Source organism: Podarcis pityusensis, assembly GCF_964106645.2.
Source record: "Podarcis pityusensis genome assembly, chromosome: 8".
NCBI classification, from domain to species: Eukaryota; Metazoa; Chordata; class Lepidosauria; order Squamata; family Lacertidae; genus Podarcis; species Podarcis pityusensis.
Genome location: NC_138033.1, coordinates 13,374,298 through 13,397,405, shown reverse-complemented (window position 1 = coordinate 13,397,405; position 23,108 = coordinate 13,374,298). Strand labels below are relative to the sequence as shown.

The 23,108-nt window shown below is 43.6% G+C and overlaps 2 long non-coding RNA genes across 3 annotated transcripts in view; one reads left to right on the top strand and one right to left on the bottom strand.

Annotated features, from left to right (window-relative positions):
• LOC308484548 overlaps positions 1–23,108 on the bottom strand; it is a 410,132-nt gene that overhangs the window by 311,356 nt on the left and 75,668 nt on the right. The gene's annotated exons all lie outside the window — the stretch shown is intronic.
• On the top strand, positions 9,376–19,520 carry LOC308484545. Of its 2 annotated transcripts, none has more exons than XR_013989958.1 (6): positions 9,376–9,477; positions 11,903–12,090; positions 14,409–14,600; positions 16,167–16,316; positions 17,527–17,673; positions 19,091–19,520. It is a non-coding gene; the product is annotated as an uncharacterized lncRNA (long non-coding RNA). The 2 variants fall into 2 exon arrangements; XR_013989959.1 differs by having other exon boundaries at positions 17,108–17,673.

Sequence of the window (23,108 nt, the reverse complement as noted above, 5' to 3'; positions counted from 1 at the left end):
CCCCTCGCCCAGCTTGTTTGGAGTTTTGGGCTGGGTTGCCATCAGTATGCCGATGACACCCAACTGTATGCCGATGAGCACCGTCCGTTAAGAGTTTGGGTGTAATCTTCGACACCTCCCTTTCCATGGAGGCGCAGATTGCAGCTATAACAAAGGCGGCATTTTTCTATCTCCGCCAAGCTAAGCAGTTGGCTCCTTACCTCTCTCGCCCTGACCTAGCCACTGTGATCCATGCGACGGTCACCTCCAGACTGGATTATTGTAACTCGCTCTACGTGGGGCTGCCCTTGAGACTGACCCAGAAACTCCAGCGGGTGCAGAATGCTGCAGTGAGACTCCTTACGAGGTCTTCGCTGCAAGATCACATTCACCCGGTGCTATACCAGCTGCACTGGCTCCCGGTGGAGTACAGGATCAGGTTTAAGGTGCTGGTTTTAACCTTTAAAGCCCTATACGGCCTAGGACCCTCGTACCTACGGGACCGCCTCTCCTGGTATGCCCCACAGAGAAATTTATGGTCTTCAAATAAAAACATCTTGAAGGTCCCAGGCCACAGAGAAGTTAGGCTGGCCTCAACGAGAGCCAGGGCTTTTTCGGCTGTGGCTCCGATCTGGGGGAACACTCTGTCACAAGAGACCAGAGCCCTGCGGGACTTGACATCTTTCCGCAGGGCCTGCAAGACAGAGCTGTTCCACCAGGCCTTTGGCAAGGGTACAGCCTGACTCCCTCCCTCGGCAATCTTCGCGGAGCTCTGGCCCAATGGCTGCCAGTGGCTTGAATTAATTAACTTTATAATGAATGATTTTAGAGTGTTGTTTATGGTGTACTTTTGTACTGTTTTATTGTTGTTAGCCGCCCTGAGCCCGGCTAAGGCTGGGGAGGGCGGGATATAAATAAAATTTATTATTATTATTATTATTATTATTATTATTATTATTATTATTATATTTGTACACCATAATAGATTTGTGGGATGACTTTGACTTCATAAATTTTGAGGGCTGGTGGAATTTGTCTACCCCCTTTACTCCAACAGAACCATGATAAAGAGTTCACTGTAGTAATAACCAATGTATTGTATTTACAAAGTGCTTATTCCAATTGAAAAAGCATAAACCTAGATATTTAAAGGATTTCATCTGATCAGTGACGTGCTCCTCAAGTTGCCACTTGTGTTTTTAAACCTATTGGCAGAAATCAAAACATTAAGTTTTAGGTTTTTTGCATTATAAAGCCTTCTTTCGAATGCATACTTCAGAATGTGGAAGCTTATAAAGCAGACAGGAGGGCTGAAAGTTACAGGACCATTGGGGCAATCACAGTGAAATTTCAGTATCAGGATTCAGGTTCAGTTTTCCATTCAATGGTGTATCATTCCTGGACTTAGCCATTCATGTCTCCTGACACTGATCTACAGCCCAGGGTCATGGAAACTGGTCTATCTGTTTCTTCTAGTTGCCTTCAGACAGGGTGACATACACAGTAACTCCCCCGCCCAAATTTCTCTGACTGAGCAGCCTGGCAGAACACATTGGTCATGCATACAACAGGCATGACTACCTCCTGTCAATTGCTTATGAACCAGCCCTCCTGTCCTTGATTGATGATGTCATATGCCACTCCACATCAAAAGTCCCTTCCCAGAAGTTCCAACTTCAAGGGCCACCATGAAATGACTTGGAGTGGGGGTCCATGTAACCCATTGTGTTGATGGCACACCACTGCCTCCTTCAAGTAGGCAGGGACCACCCCGTCTTGCAAGAAGGCATTAATCACCTCCCTACACTGTCAACTTTCCCCTCCCTGCTCCTTACGAGGGCTAGTGTGGTGTAGTGGTTAAGAGCGGTAGACTCCTAATCTGGGGAACCGGGTTCACGTCTCCCCTCCTCCACATGCAGCTGCTGGGTGACCTTGGGCCAGTCACATTTCTTTGAAGTCTCTCAGCCCCACTCACCTCACAGAGTGTTTGTTGTGGGGGAGGAAGGGAAAGAAGAATGTTAGCTGCTTTGAGACTCCTTAAAGGGCGTGAAAGGCGGGATATCAAATCCAAACTCTTCTTCTTCTTCTTTTCCTCAGACAAGAGGGGCAAGGGGCAATGTCCTTGAATCTTACCAGCTGAAACGCTTCCAACATGAGAGAGCTAGACAGTGCTCGGGACACCCCTTGAGATTCATCTGCTGAACCAGTTCCCAGTGGATGCAAGCAACTTCATCCTCAAAATGCTTTGCAAACAAGTCACAGCATTGACAAGTCGCAAGCACATTCCCCAACTCCCAATGACAGGCCCTCCCCATTTTCACCTTGGAGCTTTCCTTTCCTCATCCAGTCTCTCGATGCCCACTTCTCCACTTCTCAACCTGGTTACTGGCACCAGGTTCAGATTACCCACCACCACTACTTGCAGCACATTAAACATTTTATTTTATTTTTAAAGCTCAGACCAATGTTTCATATGATCATGTGGTTTAGATATTTTAAATTCTGACATTTAGAGATGTCTATATTCTGTTGTTTGTTGTTTAGTCATTTAGTCGTGTCCGACTCTTCGTGACCCCATGGACCAGAGCACACCAGGCACTCCTGTCTTCCACTGCCTCCCAAAGTTTGGTCAGAATCTATATTCTGTTAGTATAAGCAAATACAATAGACACACCAATACAAAGGAAATGAGTAGAAAGAGGAATATTTAAATAAAATTAATAGCAATATTGATGGTGATGATGATGATTTTAGGGTTTATGAAAGAGAAAACACCATAAAAGTAAGAAAGGGAAGAGAAAATAAAGTTGGCAATATGAGAAATGTAAAAAGATGAAGAATGAAAGAAAAAGAAAGAAAGAAAGAAAGAAAGAAAGAAAGAAAGAAAGAAAGAAAGAAAGGAAAGAGAAAGATGGGGAAGAGAGGATTGTGTGTGTGTGTTTAAAATGCAGATGAAAGCTGTTCAGAAGTCAGGTCACTGAAAATAGTTGATGAGATGTTATCTAGAACCCTTTCATTCCTGTAGTTTATGAAAAGGATCCATCATTCTAAGGGCTTCTTCTCTTGTAGGCTTTTGATTTCTCTTAAACAAAAGGCCAAACTCCCAGAATATTAGGATGTCATCACTCTTGCTAACAATTCTTCCCTTCAGGTCCAGGAGACACCTGTGGTACAAAGGACATCTGGGTGATTCGAAAAAGCAGGATCTAAATCACCACTCTCTATTGCCTGATGTCTCCAGCAAAATATATCACCCCTGGAACTCAAAGAGATCTGAGGTACTGATTTGGATCAAGACTGTATCCAAATATCCACAAAAAGTACAGAACACATATTTATTTAAGAAAAATAAAATAATGGTGTAGTAAGAACCCTGTTATCATACAGGAATAAATGATAATAGAAGAAGGTCACTTAGGAATTTGGGTAACATTTGAGGAAATATCTACACAGAAAACAACAAGCCTGACTTAGTCTAGGGTAGCATATTTTAACACCTGTCAGGTGACAGAGGAACCAACCCCTACAGCTGGTTGCCAGGAACGGATAAGACAAGGAAAAGTCCTTACCATATGCTTTTTATTCAATATTTACAGAGAGAGGCTTGGCAATGCATCCTCTGGGAATAATGGCATAGTCCCAAGTAAATCTCCACCGTTTTTCTCTCCCACTTCCTCATTCGTCAGCAACAACACCCTCTATGGTTGCCACTTAGGACCATTTGTCTTTGAGCTCTTTGCTCTCCTACTTTTCAGGTTCGCTGGGTTCTGGGAGATGGTGGGACTCGAATGCATTCTAGTGATAACGTATCAGCTGGCTGTTCCGGCTCTGCCTCTTTCTCCTCTCTCATTATTTCCCAGCTTCTCCCCTCATCTTCCTCTGAGCTGTGACCTCCTCTCAAACCTCTGTTGTAATTCTGAACCATCTTCTTCTTCTTTGGAAGGGTCAGGTTGGGGAGGAGGTCTCCACTATTCCTCCTCTGCTCAGTCCCTGACATCACCCCCCTCTCCAGTGTCCTCGTCCACCCACCCCAGTGGTTTTGGTACACTGGGTTAGTGTGTATGGAACGCCCTTTGCAAATCTGGTGCATGGACATGTTCTGTGTACTCCCATAATCTTTCTTCCAGTCAATGCCCCTTCCACACAATCAGGTATTGCAACTTCTTTCTTTACATCCTGGAGTCTAAAATTTGTTCTAATTCATACTCTTCCTCTCCTTCTACCATGACAGGAGACGGAGGTGTTTGTCTAGGTGCCTGGTAAGGGTGTGCAGGTACAACCGGTGACAAGACCTATCTGTGGAAGACGGGGTGAATCTTCCTGGATTGCTGACAATTTTTCTATGAATCAGTAATATCCAAGGTAGACTCCCAGGAATTTAAAGGAAGAGACTCTCTCCAAACAGCCCCCCTGATCTACAACGAGGCTAGTTCCCCTCTTTTCCCCTGAAAGTCCAACACGATCTCCTTTGTCTTACTGATATTTAGGTGCAAGTTGTTCTCTAGGAACCATGTCAAGACTTTTTGAACCTCCTGCCTATACGCTGATTCATCTCCACCTGTAATTAGACCCATTATGGTGGTATCACCTGCAAACTTAATAAACACAGTAGATGGATCGGATGAGATACAGTCATATGTATATAACGAGAACAGGTAGGAATTCAGCATGCATCCCTGTGGGATGCCAATGCTGAGCTTCAGAGAGGAAGATGTAACAGGCCCAATTCTCACTATTTGTGTGTGATCCATCAGAAAGTCTTTAATCCAATCACAGATGGTAGAAGAAAGGTGTAGGTCCCTCAGCTTTCTAATAAGAATGTCCGGAAGGATGGTATTAAAAGCCGAGTTATAATTAATAAACAGCATTCTGACATAATTCCCTGGTCTCTCCAGATGACTCGCTGCAAGGTGAAAAGCTGTGGCTATGGCATCGTCTGTTGACCTATTTCTCCTGTAAGCGAACTGGTGTTCATCAAAATCTGGTGGAAAACATGTCCTAAGATGTTGAAGGACCAATCTCTCAAAGCATTTCATCATTACAGATGTCAATGCAATGGGTCTGTAGTCATTTAGGCAGTTAATTGCTGTTTTCTTTGGGACTGGGATAATGGTGGCCGCTTTAAAACATGATGGAACACAATCAGTCTGCAGGGAGATGTTTAAAATCCTTGTCAGGACCCCTGTTAGTTGATCAGCACAGTTTTTATTTACCACTATCCTCATCACCCCATCAGGACCAGCAACTTTATTGGGATTCACTGCCCACAATGCAGCTTTCATTTGATGGTCATATTGAGTAAGTGGCTGAGAGTTTGTAGGCTGGCAGGCAGGAGCAGTGATATTTGATCTTTCTACTTCATAGCGGGCAAAGATGTTCAGCTCCTCCGCTAACACACCATCAGCTTTAACCAAGTTCCTTTTATTGCCCTTGTAGTTGATTAGGTGCTGCAGTCACTGCCACACTTGTCTCGTTTTCTTATCGGCTAAGCAATTCTCCACTTTAAACTTATATTGTTGTTTTGCCGCTTTATGCCTTTCCTGAGCTTTGTTCTTTCCTCTCTGTATATGTCAGTGCTCCCTGCCTTGAAGGCATTATCCCAAACTTTCAAGAGTAAACTTATTTTAGCAGTCATCCAGGGATTACTGTTCACATAAACTCTAATGCACCTCTCTGTAGTTACATTATCTGTGCACACTTTGATATAGGAAAGTACAGCGTCTGTGTATCTGTGCAGATCTTGTTGTTCAAACACACTCCAAACAGTGCTTTCAAAACAGTCCTGGAGCTGACTGAAAGCACCCTCTGGCCAGATTCTGACTGTTTTTATAGCTGACTAAGTTCTTCTCCTTAGGGGAATGTACTTCGGACATAGAAAAATTGAGGAATGGTCTGATGAACCTAAGTGGGGAAGGGAGATTGCCCTGTATGCCTGCTTCAGATTGGAATACACACGATCCAAAATATTCTTCCCTCTAGTGGGGAATTTCACATACTGTTCAAACTTAGGAAAGACTGCCTTCAGGCAGGCCTGATTAAAGTCCCCTGCCACAACAATAGCACCCTCTGGATGGATTTGCTGCTGCCTAGAAATGACGTCATATAACTTAGAAAGTGCCGCTCTGATATTAGCATCAGGTGGAATGTAAACGGCTATGATAATTGTCACAGTCACTTCTCTAGGCAGATAAAATGGCCTACATGTAACTGCCACCAATTCCACATCTGAGGAGCATTATGTATAAACTCCTCTGCTATTGACACACCACCCACCGTGAATATAAATACAGATTCCTCCACCTCTGGCCTTACCAGAATTACTGTCTCTGTCAGTTTTGGAGGCTGCAATCTAAAGAGATATTTAGGAACTGGAACATGTGCAAAGAAGGGCTACAAAATTGATTTAGGATCTGGAAACCAAGCCTTATGTGAAATGGATGAGGAAGTTGGGTATATTGAGCTTGGAAAGGTGACAACTGAGAGGTCTCCTTTACAAAGCGTTAGCCATTGGACTGTGACCATTAACCTCAGGATTCTGTCCTGTCCTCAGTGCTATTCAACATTTACATGAAACTGTTGGGAGAGGAAATGCCACAGCAACTCAGTGAAGGTTGGTTTCTTGAATTGAGTTTAAAATCCAAGTGAGGACAAAATAGATTGCAAATATAATTTCATTCCATAGGAAACTTTGTGTGTGATTGTGTAAGTGAGAGAAGATTCTTAAACAGTAGCTGTATTTGTAGGATTAAAGAGTGTGAGGCAGGGGAGATAGAGGGAAGCGCCAGAGAAACCAAAACTCCTAACAATACCTTGAAGAAGTCACAAGACAGAACTATACAGTGGTATCTCTAGATACGAATGGAATCCGTTCCAGAGTCCCGTTCGCATCTAGAGGTAAACATATCTAGCTACGGCACGTCTGCGCACGCGCGCATCACTTTTTGCCGCTTCTGCACATGCGCGTGACGTCATTTTGAGCGTCTGCGCATGCGCAAGCGGCTAAACCCGGAAGTAACGTGCTCCGTTACTTCCGGGTTGCCGAGGACCACAACTCGAAAGCGCTCAACTCGGAGCATATTTAACCCAAGGTATGACTGTACACAGTTATCTGGGTGTAGAACCCTCTGAAATCAGTGACACTTGCATCTAGGAAGACAGGTATAGAATTGCATTGTAATCCCTTTGAAATAAATGGTTACTACTTCCACCAACAGTGCATAGGAGTGTGCTGAAATACCTACACTGCCTCCAATCTTTCCACCCAAATTTATTCATTGGTGAGCGATGGGGTGGAAACATGAGAAGCATATTTCGCTTTCAAGGAAGTAACCAAACTTCCTTTGAAAGTGGAGGTAGAACATAGACATTGTGGGTTATTTTGCCCTGCCTGAATTTGTCAAATCTTCTTTTCAAGTAGTCTAACCTGCTGGCCATCACTGCCTCTTGTGGAAGTTAGTTCCATGATTGAACTATGTATAAAATTTTATACAGCACATAGCTTCTGAACTGCACTAAGCATGGTTTTTCCCCTCCTTTCAACTATCTCAGGTAAAATATTTATGAAATTATGGAGTAATTAAAAAGTAGAATACTCCGTCTTTAACTTTATTAAACACAAGCAAAATGAATATCACGGTCCAGTTTACAGGCGGTTGATGTCCCGGCTGAGGATGTCGGGACCAGGGGCAAGACAACTGGGTGGGTGCAGGAATGAGAGTCCAGAAGCTAGGAGTCTGGAAGCCAAGAGTCCAAGGGTCAGAGAACCGGGAATCATGAAGCCAAGGGTCCAGGGGTCCGGAAGCCAGTAGTCAAGAAGCCAAATGCAGCAAGGCAGGAAGTGTGTTGCTGTGGCAAAGAGGCAAAGGGAAATGCTGACCTAATATCCCCTCCTGGCTCTTGCCACCAGCTGCTGTGAGTTACCAATTGGCCTCACCTGTGCGGCCGCACCTTGCCTCTTCAGAAAAAACTTAGGAAAGCCCCAGTCCTGAGAAGCCCTACCGGTCACAGACCCTGGCTTCTGAACACACTCCTGCCAATAAATAAGATCAATTAGATTATCTTCTCCAGGACAATCCTTCCAGCCAAATATATTTATTGGGACGGTTGGGAGGGGACACTTGAGAAGCACCTTTGGCTATCAAGGAAGGAGTTGCATTGCTAAGTAGGTCAAACATGAAATAAAGAAAAGCACCCCAAGATAGACAGCTTAGTGCAGAATGTCCTCTGTGACTTCTGTACTGTGTGGCTAAAAAATGCCTTGAGTGGTGGTATGAGCAGGAAATTGCTCTGCATCCAAAGCAATGGAAAAAGAAGAAGAAGACAGGCAAAAAGAGAGCACAGCCAGAGCAGTTTCCAGCATGTCAACTGGGGAGAGAGGCATGAGGCTACAATGGGAGTGAGCTACTGCCCTCCTGTCATGATAGTCCTGTACCCTTGCACAGGAGGGGAGAGACTTCATCAGGCAAGGCCTCTTTCCACCTGCCTTGCCCCACCCCCTGGCCCTGGGATTCTTCATAAGGAAGCTGTGCTTGGAGGAAGAACTGTGAGGGGAGAGACTTCATCAGGCAGGGCCTCCTTCCACCTACCTTGCCCCACCCTCCAGTCTCTGCTTCTCATTTTGTATTGTATTATGTTGTGCACTGTGGTTTGCTGTTGTTTTATTGATTGGAGTTTAGAAATTACTTATTGTAACTGATTGAGGGGATTTCTGTTTAATTTTGAAATGCTGATATTTAATATTATTCTATATTATTTTAATGAATGTTGAATGTTATTTTATTTGCATATTGTATATCGTATTATGCATATTGTCTTATTTATATGATATTAGCCCCTCTGAGCCTGGCTTTGGCTGGGGACAGCGGGATACAAATAAAATTTATTATTATTATTATTATTATTATTATTATTATTATTATTATCTGATCAGCTGCTCCAAGAAGGATGCTGTAGTATTTCACAGTTCTTCTCATCTTTTGAAAATGGAAGATGGGATTTGAAGCAGGTATAAACAACTAGCTGGGTTCAATTCAAGACAATGTGGCTAAGGACAGTCATCACTAAACAGATCAGCTGAGTCAAAGTATCACTCCCTGTCCCAACAATCTGACACAATTAGAATAAGGAGAGACAAAGTTCCATAAATTGATTTAATTAGCTCTCAGTGATGATCTTGGAGCCATTGTATTCTATTCAGTGTGTACCGGTGCGTCCCTGGCACCTTTCAACAGTCTTGAGCTATGTCTAGCTTTGCCAGGTGAGCAGTCACCTGAGCAGTACCTTGAGGCTCTCATTGCACTTTGATTAGTGGCCTGAAAGATCAGAAAAAGTATGTCTCTCCTTCCAACTCAGTAAGACTTCACATCAAGCAAGAAGAAAGACAGAGGCACTGGCTCAGAAAAGACCTTTATCCAGCAAGGACCCAGCAACTTCCCATAGTCCTTGGATGTGATACTATTAACAGTTTGCACACATGTCTGTAGCAAATGAGGGCTAGAGGTAGGCACTGAAGAATATGGTTGGCCGTCTTAGCCATTGCTGTTAGTTGTTCTGTTTTAATGATGGGCATAGTCAGATGACCTCAACTGACTTGGTAGCCTTCTTTGAACAAGTTGCTCATTTGGAGCTGTCCGTAGTCCTGCAGTATCCCTACAAGGGGAGTTGACACCTTCCCTGCTGCCCTGCACCAATTCATGAGACAGCTGCCTCATTTTCTGACGGATAATCTTCTGTACTCTCACTATCCAAAACCTTTCAGGATTCTTTAAGAAGTTTCTGCTTTAGAATTGCTATGTAGATACAATCTCATAAAACTGAATCGTATGCTTTTAAAATAAAAAAAACTTAAAAATCAAGATTACTAAAGAAAAATTGAAGAGTTGTCGTAGCCTGGCTGCATAAAACAACAAAGTCTCAGAGAAGCGCTGTATTAGATTCAATGTACTGCATCAGATTCAACTTTAGCCACTTTATTAATTATTACTGAAAAACACTGACCACATGCACACAGTATTCAAATAATCAGTTAGGCTCCTGTGCTTTCTGGGAAGTCTACCCTGCAGGGAGTAAGGCTAAGTTAATCCTCTGGAGGAACTGAAAACCAAATTTAGGCAAATTCAGAAAATGTGGGCAGGTCAGGATTTTGTCTAACTCTTGTATGGAAGGAGCCTTCCCCAAGAGAGCGAGTTGTATACTATAGCCTCCAACTGCGGCTCTCTGAGAAAAGACAGCGAGAAAAGGACTCATTACTTGTTAGGTGAACTTTGGGTATCAGGTGAAAGTGATGGTAAAGGAAAATGACCCCTGGACAGTTCATTCCAGTAGAATTTGACTTTGGGGTGTGGCCCTCATCTCCACTTTCAAGCCGAGGGAGCTGGTGTGTGCTTGCAGACAGTTTTATGGTCCATGTGGCCAGCATGACTAAATCGCTTCTGGTGCATAGAGGACTGTGATGAGTGCCTGAGTGCACATAAACACCGTTTACCTTACCTCAGCAGGGGTATCTATTTATCTACTTGCACTGGTATGCTTTCGAACTGCTCATTTGGAGGATCTGGGACAGAGCAAGAGGAGCTCACCCGTAGTGCGAATTCGAACCGCAGACCTTCTGATCAGTAAGCCATTGAGGTTCATTGGTTTAGGCCTCAGCACCACCTGCATCCCTTTGGGTATTAACCCAACATGTACACCTAGGTCCCACTGCTCCATGTTTTCCCAACATTTTCGTAGCAGGTCAGAATCCCCCGCAAGGAATTAAGGATTGGCAGATGTCTGAAGTGTGCCCTTAACCCCATAAAAGCCATAGAATGCCTATTTTTTTTCACCCCAACCTCATCACCTGCCAAGATGCAGAAGAAGCCAATGGGACCAATTTCTGTCTACTTTCTTTTTTCAGTAGCTCTCCATCTCATCAGCTTTGTTCTTATGTATTTCCTCTGGAGCAAAAATAAAAAAGCCTCCCACAATCAGAATTTCCTTTACTTCCAGATACATATCCTTACATTCTACGTCTCTCTTACTTGTCTTCACATGAAGAGATTGATTCACCACCCCCACTCTTTTTCTGTGTGGTGCAGTAACAGCTTTTGGGGGTAATTTGGAGCTGGACAAACAATGTCTCTTCCTCAAGTGGCCTTTGCCTATGCCCTGGTACCTCCCACTCGACTGGTTCAGAGAATGGCCATGTTTGTGTAGCTCCCTAATGCAGGAAGCTCCATGGCCACTGATGGCTCCAATCAAGACCTTCCTCATCATTGTGTGGGTGACTAATTCATACCTGGCACTCTCTCAGTCATTGGCACATTCAACTCCTGAAGTCTCACTTCATCCCTTTTATCTTTTGGAAACCACGGCCAAGACAGCAGGATCAGTTTTACTGCTGAAAGCCTCCATTGCATCCATGTGCACCCACAGCCCTTTCCATATGGATCTATTATCCAGGCTTTTCCTGACGGAGCATTTCCACCCCTGTCATTCAGTCCAGACACTGAGATCCAGCTCTCAGGGCCTTCTGGTGGTTCTCTCACTTTGAGAAGTGAGCTCTGAGGGAAGCAGGCAGAGGGCCTTCTTGGTAGTGGTGCCGACACTTTGCAATGACCTTCCATCAAAAGTCAAGTGGATAAGTAACTATAAAACCTTCAGGTGACATCTGAAGGCAGCCCTGCATAGGGAGGTTTTTAATGTTTGATATTTGATTATGTTTCTGTATATGTTTGAACCTACCCAGAGTAGCCAGGGTGACCTAGTCAGATGGGTGGGGTAAAAAAATTAAAAATTATCATTATTAAGAGGAAGAAATCTGAGAAGCTTCTATCAACAACTAATGAGATGTTAGAGAAATAATTCAGACAATTCCAAGAGTGAGCTTTTATTTTTTGTATGTCCCTCTTCATCTTTGTAATGAACAAACAACTCCAATTCACAGACCTCCCTGAACTATTTGTTCCCAAGTGTTACTTGCGACATGAATCCATGGCCATTAAATCTCTCCAGGCAAGCCTCTACCTGCATCAATTCATTTGATGATCCTTCTCTGCTCTGAGTCTCCTATTCTTTCTAGAATGGTGAAGGCACTCCTAAGCGCATGCCTCCTCTTGGCCCCACTTTCTGCAGGTAAGATGGGGAACATCTGATGATCATTAGAGGACACTGAAGAGAACTTGGTTCTTGAGAGGGAAGGGGAGTTAGGAGTGTAGATCAACACCATAGAGAGCAATCACTGCTGGGTTACCAAGAGAAAGTAGGGGAGAGTCAAGTCAAGAGATTATTTCTTGTGATGTTATACAGATAAACAATGTCATGTAGAAAAATAATGAAATATCCCACTCTAACATGGAAGCTGCATTTCAGCAATACACACAAAATGTGGATCACACTCTGTGTGTCTGTGTGTGGTGTGGGGGGGGTAGGGACACAGAGGGGGGATTTGCAAAGGCAAGAGATTGCCAGATGAAAATGTTGGGCATGATTTCAAAGTGCAGGGTAAGTGCTAAGAAGATGAATAAGCTTTTCTTTACTGGGAGAGGTAGAGAAAATATGCCTTAAAAATAGGATAGAATAATAATTCCATTGGAATGGAGAGAAAAAGTTGCTTAGGAAAGGAAGGGGAAGAAACCAAAGTATGGCCATTGCAGGAAGAAATTAAATACATTTTACAAAGAAAGACACCTTCAAGTCTACTCCTTGGAACAGAGCACATCAACCCACTGGTAAGGATCCAGATCCACAACTACTACAGTGGTACCTCGGGATGCGAACAGGATCTGTTCCGGAGCCCCGTTCACATCCTGAAGTGAACGCAACACGCGTCCACACGTCTGTGCATACGTGGGTCATATTTTTCCACTTTCGTGTATGCGCATATCGTCATTTTGACCCCCTGCGCCTGTGTGCGCGGCGAAACCCGGAAGTAACGCACACCGTTACTTCCAGGTTGCCACAGAGTGCAACCCGAAATAGTTAACTTGAAGCATATTTATCCCAAGGAATGACTGTACTCATTGATTGTGGAAATGTGGGGCACTGAATGTGATTTGAGTGCCAGAGAATGATCCAGAAGGCTAGGCTTTGAATCTTCACTCAGCCACGAAGCTCACTGGGGGATCCTAGACCAGGCACTTTCCCTCAGCTTAACCTACCTCACAGGAATCTTCTGAGGATAAAATGGGGAGGGGAAAGCCATGTACACTACCTTGAGCTTCTTAGATGAAATGGCTGCAGATAAATAAATGAATTCGAAAAATAAGAACTTGACAGCAAGTGAAATTGATAAATTGGTTCATCCCTAGTCTAGGATCCTGTCCTAACACTTGCCAACTCAATGACTATGGGAAGTACACAATCAGGACCACACCACAGCAACACTCTGGCTTACTTTGGGCTCCAGCAACTGTTATTTGAAATATGCTACTTTTGATATTGGAGGTAATACATAGCCATCATGCTTAGTAGTCTTAGTAGTCTTATTCTCCATCAATTTATCGAATCCTCTTTAAAAGTCATTGAAATTGGTGGCATTCAATGCCTCTTGTAGAAAATTCCATAGTTCAATTGTGCTCAGATCTAAGCTTGTGACCAAACAGTGGGAATAAAATGTATTTAAGTGAGAGTCTGGATGGGAGGAAAAGTTGGCTGTGGGGAAGGGAGGGTACACCTTCCCACTTCTTGCAAATAATTAAACCAGTGTTCTGAACAACGGCTACAAGAGTTTTAATTAATGAGTGTTTTACTCATTACCGTATTTTGCGCCCCATAAGACGCTCCGGCCCATAAGACGCACCTAGTTTTTTGGGGGGGAAATAAAGAAAAAAAAAATTATTCCCCCCCCCCAGGTGCGGGGCTGGAAGAACCAGGTCGGGGAACAGTGGGAAGGCACGCTCTGCCTCCCCGCTGTCCCCCGAGCTTGTGGGGCTGGCGATGGGCAGAGCTGTGCTGATCCCGGGATGGCAGGCAGCTCTGCGCCGCCATCCGGAGCGGGGCGGGACTTAGCGCCCCGCTCCGGATGGCAGCGCAGAGCTGCGCTGGTCCCAGGACCGCAGGCAGCTCTGCGCGGCCACCGGGAGCGGGGCGGAGCTTCTCCTCCGGCTCCCGGTGGCCGGGCAAAGCTGCGCTGGTCCCGGGACTGCAGGCAGCTCTGCGCAACCCTCGGAGCCGGTCTCCCGAGGGTTGCGCAGAGCTTCCTGAAGCCTGGAGAGCGAGAGGGGTCGGTGCGCACCGACCCCCCTTGCTCTCCAGGCTTCAGCGAAAGCCTGCATTCGCCCCATAAGACGCAGGCACATTTCCCCTTCATTTTTGGAGGGGAAAAGGTGCGTCTTATGGGGCGAAAAATACGGTACATTTCATTCTCTTCTATTAAAATGCTTATTAAATTGAACACTTTTTAATTTAAAAGATTTAATTCACAATCACCTCTTCCTCTGTGTCTCATTAAGCAAACAGCAAAACGAAATAATGATGATGATGATGATGATTCATGAATCTTTTCCTCCTGTCCTCAGCGGTATTTCTGGAGTGCAAATATAAGTTTAATGGGACTGGAATAACATCTAAAGGCAGTGCAGAAACATCTTGTAATAATAATGTTATATATACCTGTTCTGCCAGTGTTCTGCATACAAATATAGGTAAGATTTGCCTGTCTTTTTGTCTTTTGCTGTTGGATTTGACCCAGGTTAAGATATACGTGAACTTTAAGGGTTCTATTAGCATATAGAAGTCTGTGCTGGAACAACTCACCTATGAAAAAAGTGAGGTGAGGAAGCTGTGACACTTCAGCTGTAGATGAATTAGAACTCCCATCACCCTTATCTAGCCAGGCCACCAGTCAGGGATGATGGGAGATGCAGTCCAGCAACATCGGAAGTAAAGAATGAATGGCTTGCATATGAAAATGGGGAATCTAACATCACCTGATCACAAGCAGTGGCTGAATTTGGGTGCTGATTGTCAAGCTTGGAGAACTTGATTTGCATCAACCAGAAATCCCTATTGAGCCAAACCAGTGAACTCCACTTTAGTTTTGGTTATCAAACTAGGACAAGAAGCCTGCAATATAAGCTGAATATCCCCTTTGCCGTAAATGACATTACAATTGAGAATCCTTTCACAGATGTATAAAAAATAGTCAAAAGCTGAGCAACCAGAATGGGAGATGAAGATGCTTCACAAATTCATGGCTCCTTATCCCCCCTCAAGTAATTTTGAAAGAATTCTCAGTGATGAAATGATGAGGAAGCAACCAGCATGAAGGAAGTATTCCTGTAGTTCACCTCTTATAAAGGGTTTTAGTTACCCAGCTTGATTCAAAGTGGGTCTCTCCACCTTGATGGTCTTTGGTTCCTACTTCAACCATTGGTTCAGGTTGATTTGATCCCTTTGCTTGTTCCTGATTCACCCACCCCTTCTACCCAGGAGGGAGTGGGTGCCATTTTGTGGTTCATCTCAGTGCCAAAATGCCTAGGGGCAATCCTGGATGGGATGCTGCTTACTTGACCATCTGTTCCAACATCACTGCTACATTCTTGGAGGGAGAGGGGCAAGCGGGTAGTAAGGTTGGTGTAATGCAAGTGTCTTGCCAAGTGTCTTGTGTTGGGCAACAGGAGCTCAGGGAAGCATGCCCCGAACCTGCAAACTGTTCGGACCGACTAGAAGAGAGAGTGCAGTGTATGGCAGATGTATTGTCAGATGTATAGAAAAAGGCATGATTCTTCATGCAACAAATTTGACCTAAAATGAAATTCTGAATAAATTTCAAATTTAATGCATTTTGCAAATTAATTGTTAACATAAAAAGAGAGGCTGGTTCTATGGATTATGGAGGCAAGAGACTACTACTTGTGGTTGAGAGCTGAACTCTTAAGTGCCTGCAGAAAACCTTTCTTTTCCACCAGACCATTAAGAATACACTAGTTTATTGAAATCTATCTATTTACTTTTAATATTGTATTACAACTGAAAAACATTTGATATCTCTTTCCTTTTACGATATAGCAGTGTGCACAAATTTAAATAAATAAACAGAACCTTACTTTAGATTGCCAAATTGAATAATACTTTCCATATTGTTACTTTGAAAAGGTCCTGATTCCGACAACACAGAAAATTGGAAGCATTATAATGAATGTGCTTTAGGAGCAATAGACCGCATTTCCCCCCAGATCCTGATAGTTCTCTCAAATTCTTTTTCATAGATAAACCTGAAGTGCAAATTGAGAATACTTGTTTGTCATCCAGATATTGTTTCTCAGGCGATTACAGCTTCACTGCAGCGGATGGTAAATTCTTTGAGATGAAGATGCAATGCTGCAACACTGACCTGTGTAACAATGAAACTCTCAGCCGTAAGTTTCTGCATCATTGTAGAATCATTAACATGTTAGGGCTTGGATCCTTAGTCAATCAACAGTACTCAGAGGGACCTTCTAGGCAGCTTTGTCTCTGCCTGAGAAGGGATGGGTTACCTTTCCAGCCAGGCCTCTCCTTCTTCCTGTCCCTTGAAGCAGCACCATGAAGGATCAGATATAAAATTGGATACCTAAGCTCCTGAACAGCTCATAAATAGCTTATGGTCCCTTCAAGTTCACTTTCAATTGGATGTTTCAAATATGGACCTTACAACCAATCTATCTTATCCAAGTGTCCTCCTGAATCACCCTTGAGCTAGTTCTTCTCTGTCCTTTAATTGACAAGTACTACTTAACACAGAAGGGACGGGGGTGGCGCTGTGGGTTAAACCACAGAGCCTAGGACTTGCCGATCAGGAGGTCAGTGGTTCGAATCCGCGCAATGGGGTGAGCTCCCGTTGCTTGGTCCCTACTCCTGCCAACCTAGCAATTCGAAAGCATGTCAAAGTGCAAGTATATAAATAGGTACTGCTCTGGCGGGAAGGTAAACGGTGTTTCCGTCTGCTGCTCTGGTTCTCCAGAAGCGGCTTAGTCATGCTGGCCACATGACCCGGAAGCTGTACGCCGGCTCCCTCAACAAATAAAGCGAGATGAGTCGGCCACGACTGGCCCTAGTGGTCAGGGGTTCCTTTACCTTTTTATCTAACCCATCAGTTATAATTGTGCAAATATAAGCCCCTACCTTACAGCATTCTCCGACATTTATTTTTTGATTTTTTTGAATTTAGGAACCACCCTGTACCTGGGTGTCTCAGGGCAGTTCACAGAAACTTTCGGATAGCTCATTGCTGAAGAGCAGAAGAAAGACAGAATCTCTGTACAAAAATGGGGGACTAAGAGCCTATATTTTCAGAGAGGCTACAGCATAATCGATGACATGAATACATTCCGAGAGATTAAAAGGAAAATAAAGTTCACACTCTCCCACCCCACTTTGGGTAAAGGTCATTCATCTCAGAGACCAATGGTGACTTTGTCCCATGCTCAGCTCTGAACCCAGATTGTTTCTAGATCATGTTTTCATCCAAGAACACTTGCAGCTGCCCCAGCAAAACTAAGTTACTAGGCTAGATTCCATTTACATAACACAGAGATACAAAAACAGACAAAGACATTAACATGCTCACTTTACATTTGATCTTGAAAGTTCCTGATCGCAACATGCTGGCTGAAAATGGTCTGCAGTGCCCATCCTGCTTCTCCAAAGGAAAGAAAAAGTGTAAAAGTGAGAAGACCGTCAACTGCCTTGAGAATGAGACCCAATGTGTTGATTTTAGAGGAGCTCTTCATAAAGGTAACATTGCTATTCCGTCAGAGGAAAAGGCCTAGTCATCGCCTGGGTCACGCAGACTCTGTCCTGATCTCCTTCTGTCCCTTCCTTCCTCTCTTTTTCCATTGCATGTTGCTGGAAAGTGTGTGGGGTCATATCTCTTAGTGTCTGAACTGCACTCTTCCTTAGTGTTTTGCCTGCCTGGACTTTGCCCTTTAACTTTCATAATGCCACTTGCTTGTCTAGAAGCAGGATTCAGATTCTGATGTTTATATTAAATACGCTTGTGGACAAAAGGGGAAAGTGCATTCATTGCTCCACCCCAGTTGCTCTTGATCTTTCTATCACTGGGATGCAGTTCAGGACAAAATGTGTGCCTGTTTCTCAAAAAGCATATTTATTGGGTAAAGAAATGTAACTAAAGTTCCTTAAGTACTGTGACAATGAGCAGTATCTAGCTAGGTGCTCTGTATCCTCCTAAAAGCTACTCCCGATCAACAGTGTTTTTGAGGAATAGTGCTCTTTGGAAAGGGACCAAATTTACCACACCCTTCCTTCCTGAAAAGTAGAGGGGATCGGGAATGAACAAGGGAGGGGTATATGGGCTGATTTGCCCCAGGAACTAAGAGGCAGAGTCCAGGCCATTTGAGCTGCCTCTGCCCTACATTCCCCCCCCCCCCTCATCCTTATCCTGCACTTTACAGCCTGGGTTTTGTTAGTTTCACTTTTGAGGGCGGAGTAAGAATTCGGACAGGAGTTCCTGATCGGCTTTTGGAAACCCCCTTTTCCGCCAGTTCATGTTAGTTGTGTTTAAACACATATGTGGGAAAATAAAAGGAGGATTCTCTGCTTAGGTCACAGTTTGGGACAATGAGGGAGCCTCAGTTGGCATCCAACCTACCTGAGAGACAATGGAGTCCAACTCCAGCTTTTTATGCGGCTACATCACACTGTTGACTCATGCCAGGATCACACACTCAAGGCTCACAAACAAGGAAGGGAGTGTTGTTTTCCAATACTGTTGTGTGGCCACAGCATGTGCCTTTTAACAGGGCCAGGAGGTGGCAGGGATAGAATTCCTTGCATTTTAATGCAAATCACCTGACCACAAGAATTTGATTTTGTTTACATATTAATTAGGGCAGTTTATAAAACCTCTAATTTCATAATATTTTATAAATAGAACCTGTTTATTAATAAACTTCATGTCTTGAGACTCCTTTGGGTATGATGCCAATCTGAGTAGGTTTTTTTACCTTAACTCCTAATGTTGAAAATTTTGTACATTCATGTTATGATGGAATAATTATGTTATTTCTCAGATTTCTTAAATATACACTTTTTAAAACTAACGTGTTAAAATTCTCATTCACCATCACAGGCACCATCTCCTGTTCCCTGGGAAAAGGACTAAAGTCAACACTTCTTTTCTTTTTTCCAGATACCTTCTTTATCACCTTTTTCACTTTCAAAGGTTGTTCAACAACAAATCTTTGTACCATCCGCAAAAATGGAAGATTTCTTATTGCAACTGGGAGATTTGTTCTTACAGTTACCGAAGAAAGCTGTTATAGTGCTTCATGAATCTCATACCAGCCTGAACAGGAAGGCTAAATCGGACAGTGTAGACCTCCTCCTTGTGTATTCCAAATTCTATGGCAATGAAGGGAAATTGGAGGCCTGGTGGTGAAATCCAGGACGGGATCTCTGTTTCTTTCTTGCTTCCTTTGGTAAAGGAAAACAAGAGCAGAGAAAAGGGGGTCAGAATGTGGGGATTGTGGATTCAAAATACAAGGAACTCTGTAGTGTATGATAAAAAAAAATTCATTATGATCATTATAATGCAAAATAAATGGTTAAGAAAAATAAAATGCTGGTTCTTGGAACTGTTTCTTTCAGATACAAATGCAATTATTATTTATTGATTTGGCCAAGGACATTACTAAATATAAAATACATAAAACGGGATGAAAACAAAATAATATACATTGCACAGGGAAAAAAAATATTATTAAATTCAGAGGTTTTGTTAGATAAGAGTTTTCTCCTGAAGAATTTAACTTTCGGGTAGGTGCTATTCATGGTGAGCTCTGGCATTTGTAAATCTAGAAAAACAGCACTGATCCCTACAACCCCCCCCCCCCATCGTCCTGTCTTTTTATAATTACGGTAAGTTTTAGTTTTTCTTGCATTACCAAGTCTTCTTTCAGATGAATATTTCAGAATGGGGAAGCACATATAGCAGACAGGAAGCTTAAAAGTTACCGAACCCTTGTGGCAGTCATGGTGGAGCGTCAGTATCAGGATTCAAGTTCAGTTTTGCAGTCCATGGTTTATCTTTCCTGGACTCAGCCATCTCATCTCTCTCCTGACACTGAGCTACAGGCCATGGGTCTGACTACTGGTCTGTATGTCTCTCCTCGTTGCCTTCAGACAGGGTGCCATAAAAAGTGCCCTCCACCCCCGCAAAAAAATTCCACTGACTGAGCGTCATGCAAACAATAGGTATCAGTAGTATAAAGCTATTAGGGGTCTTTACTCCCCCACCCCCAATAAGATGTCTGAGGGAGCTGGTCCCTTCCAAACTTGATGGGCATGGCAACTGGTCTATCTGTCTCTCCTAGTTGCCTTCAGGCAGGGTGCCATAGACACTTCCTCCCCCTCAAATCCACTGACTGAGCAGCCTTGCAAGATACATTGGTCTTGCATACAACAGGCATCAGTAGTATGAGAATACTACCTCCTGTCAATTGGTTATGACCCATCCCTCTAGAGTTTGATTGAAGATGTCATATGACACTCTACCTAAAAGGTCCCATTCCAGAAGTCCCACCTCCAAGGGCCACTATGAAATAACTTGGGGGGGTCCACATAACCCTTCTATCTGTGTTGATGGCTCACCACTGCTGCCTTCAGGTAGGCAGGGACCACCCCCTCTTCTAAGGAGGCATTAATCACCTTCCTGACCCAGTCAGCTTTCCCCTTCCTGCTAATTTTCCTCAGACCAGAGGGGCAAGGGGCAATGTCCTTGATTCTTACCTACTGAAACTCATCCAACACAACAGGGTAGACCGTGCTCTGGACATCCCTTGAGATTCACCTGCTGTAACAGAGGAGTCAAGTTTCCAGTGGGTGCAAGCAATTTCATCCTCAAAATGCAAACAAGTCACAGCATTGACAAGTCACAAGCACCCTCCCCGACCCCCAAAGACAGCCCCTCCCCATTTTCGCCTTGGAGCTTTCCTTTTCTTACCCAGCCTCTCACCCTGGGAGATGTCCACTTCTCCACCTCTCCACCTGGTAACTGGCAGCCGGTTGAGTCCCCCCCCCCCCCACTTGACAGCACATTAAGCCTTTTATTTTATTTTTTAAACTCAGACCAATGCTTTCATATCATGTGTTTGAGATATGTATTGTAGTAATGCCAAATTCCCAGAATAACAGAATGTCACCACTCTTGCTAACAATTCTTCCCTTATGGTCCAGGAAACCACTGGGTGATTCAAGAAAGCAAAAGCTTTTGCCTGATGTCTCCAGCAGAACATAAAACCCAGGATTCCCAAAAGGCTCTGAGGTACTGGTTTGGATCAAGGCTGTATCCAAATATCTACAAAAATACAGAATACATATTTATTTAAGATAAATAAGGCAACAGTGCAGTAAGAATCCAGTTACCAAATAGGAATAAAAAAAGTTAGAAGAAGGTCACTTAAGAATTTGGGAACATTTGGGGAAATATGTACACAGAAAACAACAAATCTGACGTAGTCTAACCTAGTATATTTTAACACCACTTTCTGAACCTCAAAGAGATGTGGCAGCCATCAGTGCGTGCACATCCCTTGTGGGTCATATCTTCTACTCTGATGTGCAACAACTGGTATTAAGAGGCTTAATGGCTCTCATGCTGGAGGGAAGATAGCTATCATGACTACATTTAAAAAGAAAAATACTGAAAAGCTACAAAACTGACAGTGCAAACTTGAATGGTCCTATGGTTGCGAGCAGGTTCCAGGTTCACCTGATTTCTGGGAAGAGCATGTGTGTGACATGCTAATTGTTTATTACTTTGTGCCTCGTTAGGATTAGTTTGTTTCCAGCTCAGCTTTACCATAAAGCCTGAGGGAGGAACACATTTATTAAAAGTACCTGCTTACTGAGAGTGTAAATGTGGTTGGACTGGAAGAGGCACCTGGCTGACTCCCACAGAGTTCATTAAAAAGATGGCATCCAATATGACAAAAGAGCTTTGTGTTACAATATAAAAAGTATAGGATTTCTGGGAAAGCATGCACTCTCCATTTCCATAATTTCCTGCTCCTCACTGGACCAGTCCTTCCCAGCTGGAATTCTTGGGCAACCTATCCTTGGCCCATAATTCCCTCAAGTCAGCTTCTTCTTCCATAGGTTACCTTCTTGGCTTTTGATCCCTCTGGCATTATGATGGCCTCCCTGGGGATATGCCTCTTTTCACAGTTGGTGTCGACTAGTGCCCAGGCTGAACAATACAGAGGTGTGGGAGCAGTACAATGGTTGGGAAAGTCCCTTATTTCTGGAATGAATGAAGCAGCTTGTACGGCTTCTGGAAGGAGGACTCTGACATTGTCCTACAGTCCAACAGTATTCTTCCCAAAGCCTGGTAAACAGTAACTAGGCTTTAAGAAGGAGCCCTCATTCCCCAGGAGCTGCTTTCATGGCCCTTCTCTGCTGGCAGGGAGAAATCAGGACACCCTGGAACCTAGGCACAGTCAATGACAGCTTACTGAATTCTGTGGCCATCCTGGCCAAATCGGGACTGTTGAGGGGTATGCATTCAAATCAGCTTGAAAATCACTTTGCCTCCAAGGTGAATGTACTCTTCAGCTGTAGGGAGAATATTAGAACATTTACAACTCAAAATGGTCATAGTTGGAGGCCATAGGATTGGCGAAAAAGTCCATTGCCTTTTAAATATTACTTTTTGTATGTTGTTGTTTTAAAAAGGCTAAGATACATGAACATACAAAAATTGTTAGGCCCAGCCTGTCTCTTCTACCACCTGTTCTAACTCTTTTATCATTTCACTTGGTTGAGAGATGTGTCCTCTTATATTGGGGTTAGATGATATAACCATGCATTCAAAAACCGTCAAATCTCTGCTTGCCTTCTGTTTTACATTAAAAACAAAACTCTGATGCTTTATATCAGGAAATACGATACTTCCCCATTCCAAACTATTGATTTGAAAGATACACATTTTAGAACCAACTTTTTATTTCACACAACCCTTTATATTTATCATAATAAGCATAATGACACACTATAATACAGCACTCTTTTCTCTGTGTCCTGCATCCCATTTCCCTCCATCAACAGCAAAAAAGGAAGAGACACGGATCCTGAGGCCTGACTCTCACCACTAGGCTTCCAACTCCCTGTGCACCCCACTGCTGTGAATTCTTGAATTCACAAGAAGGAGA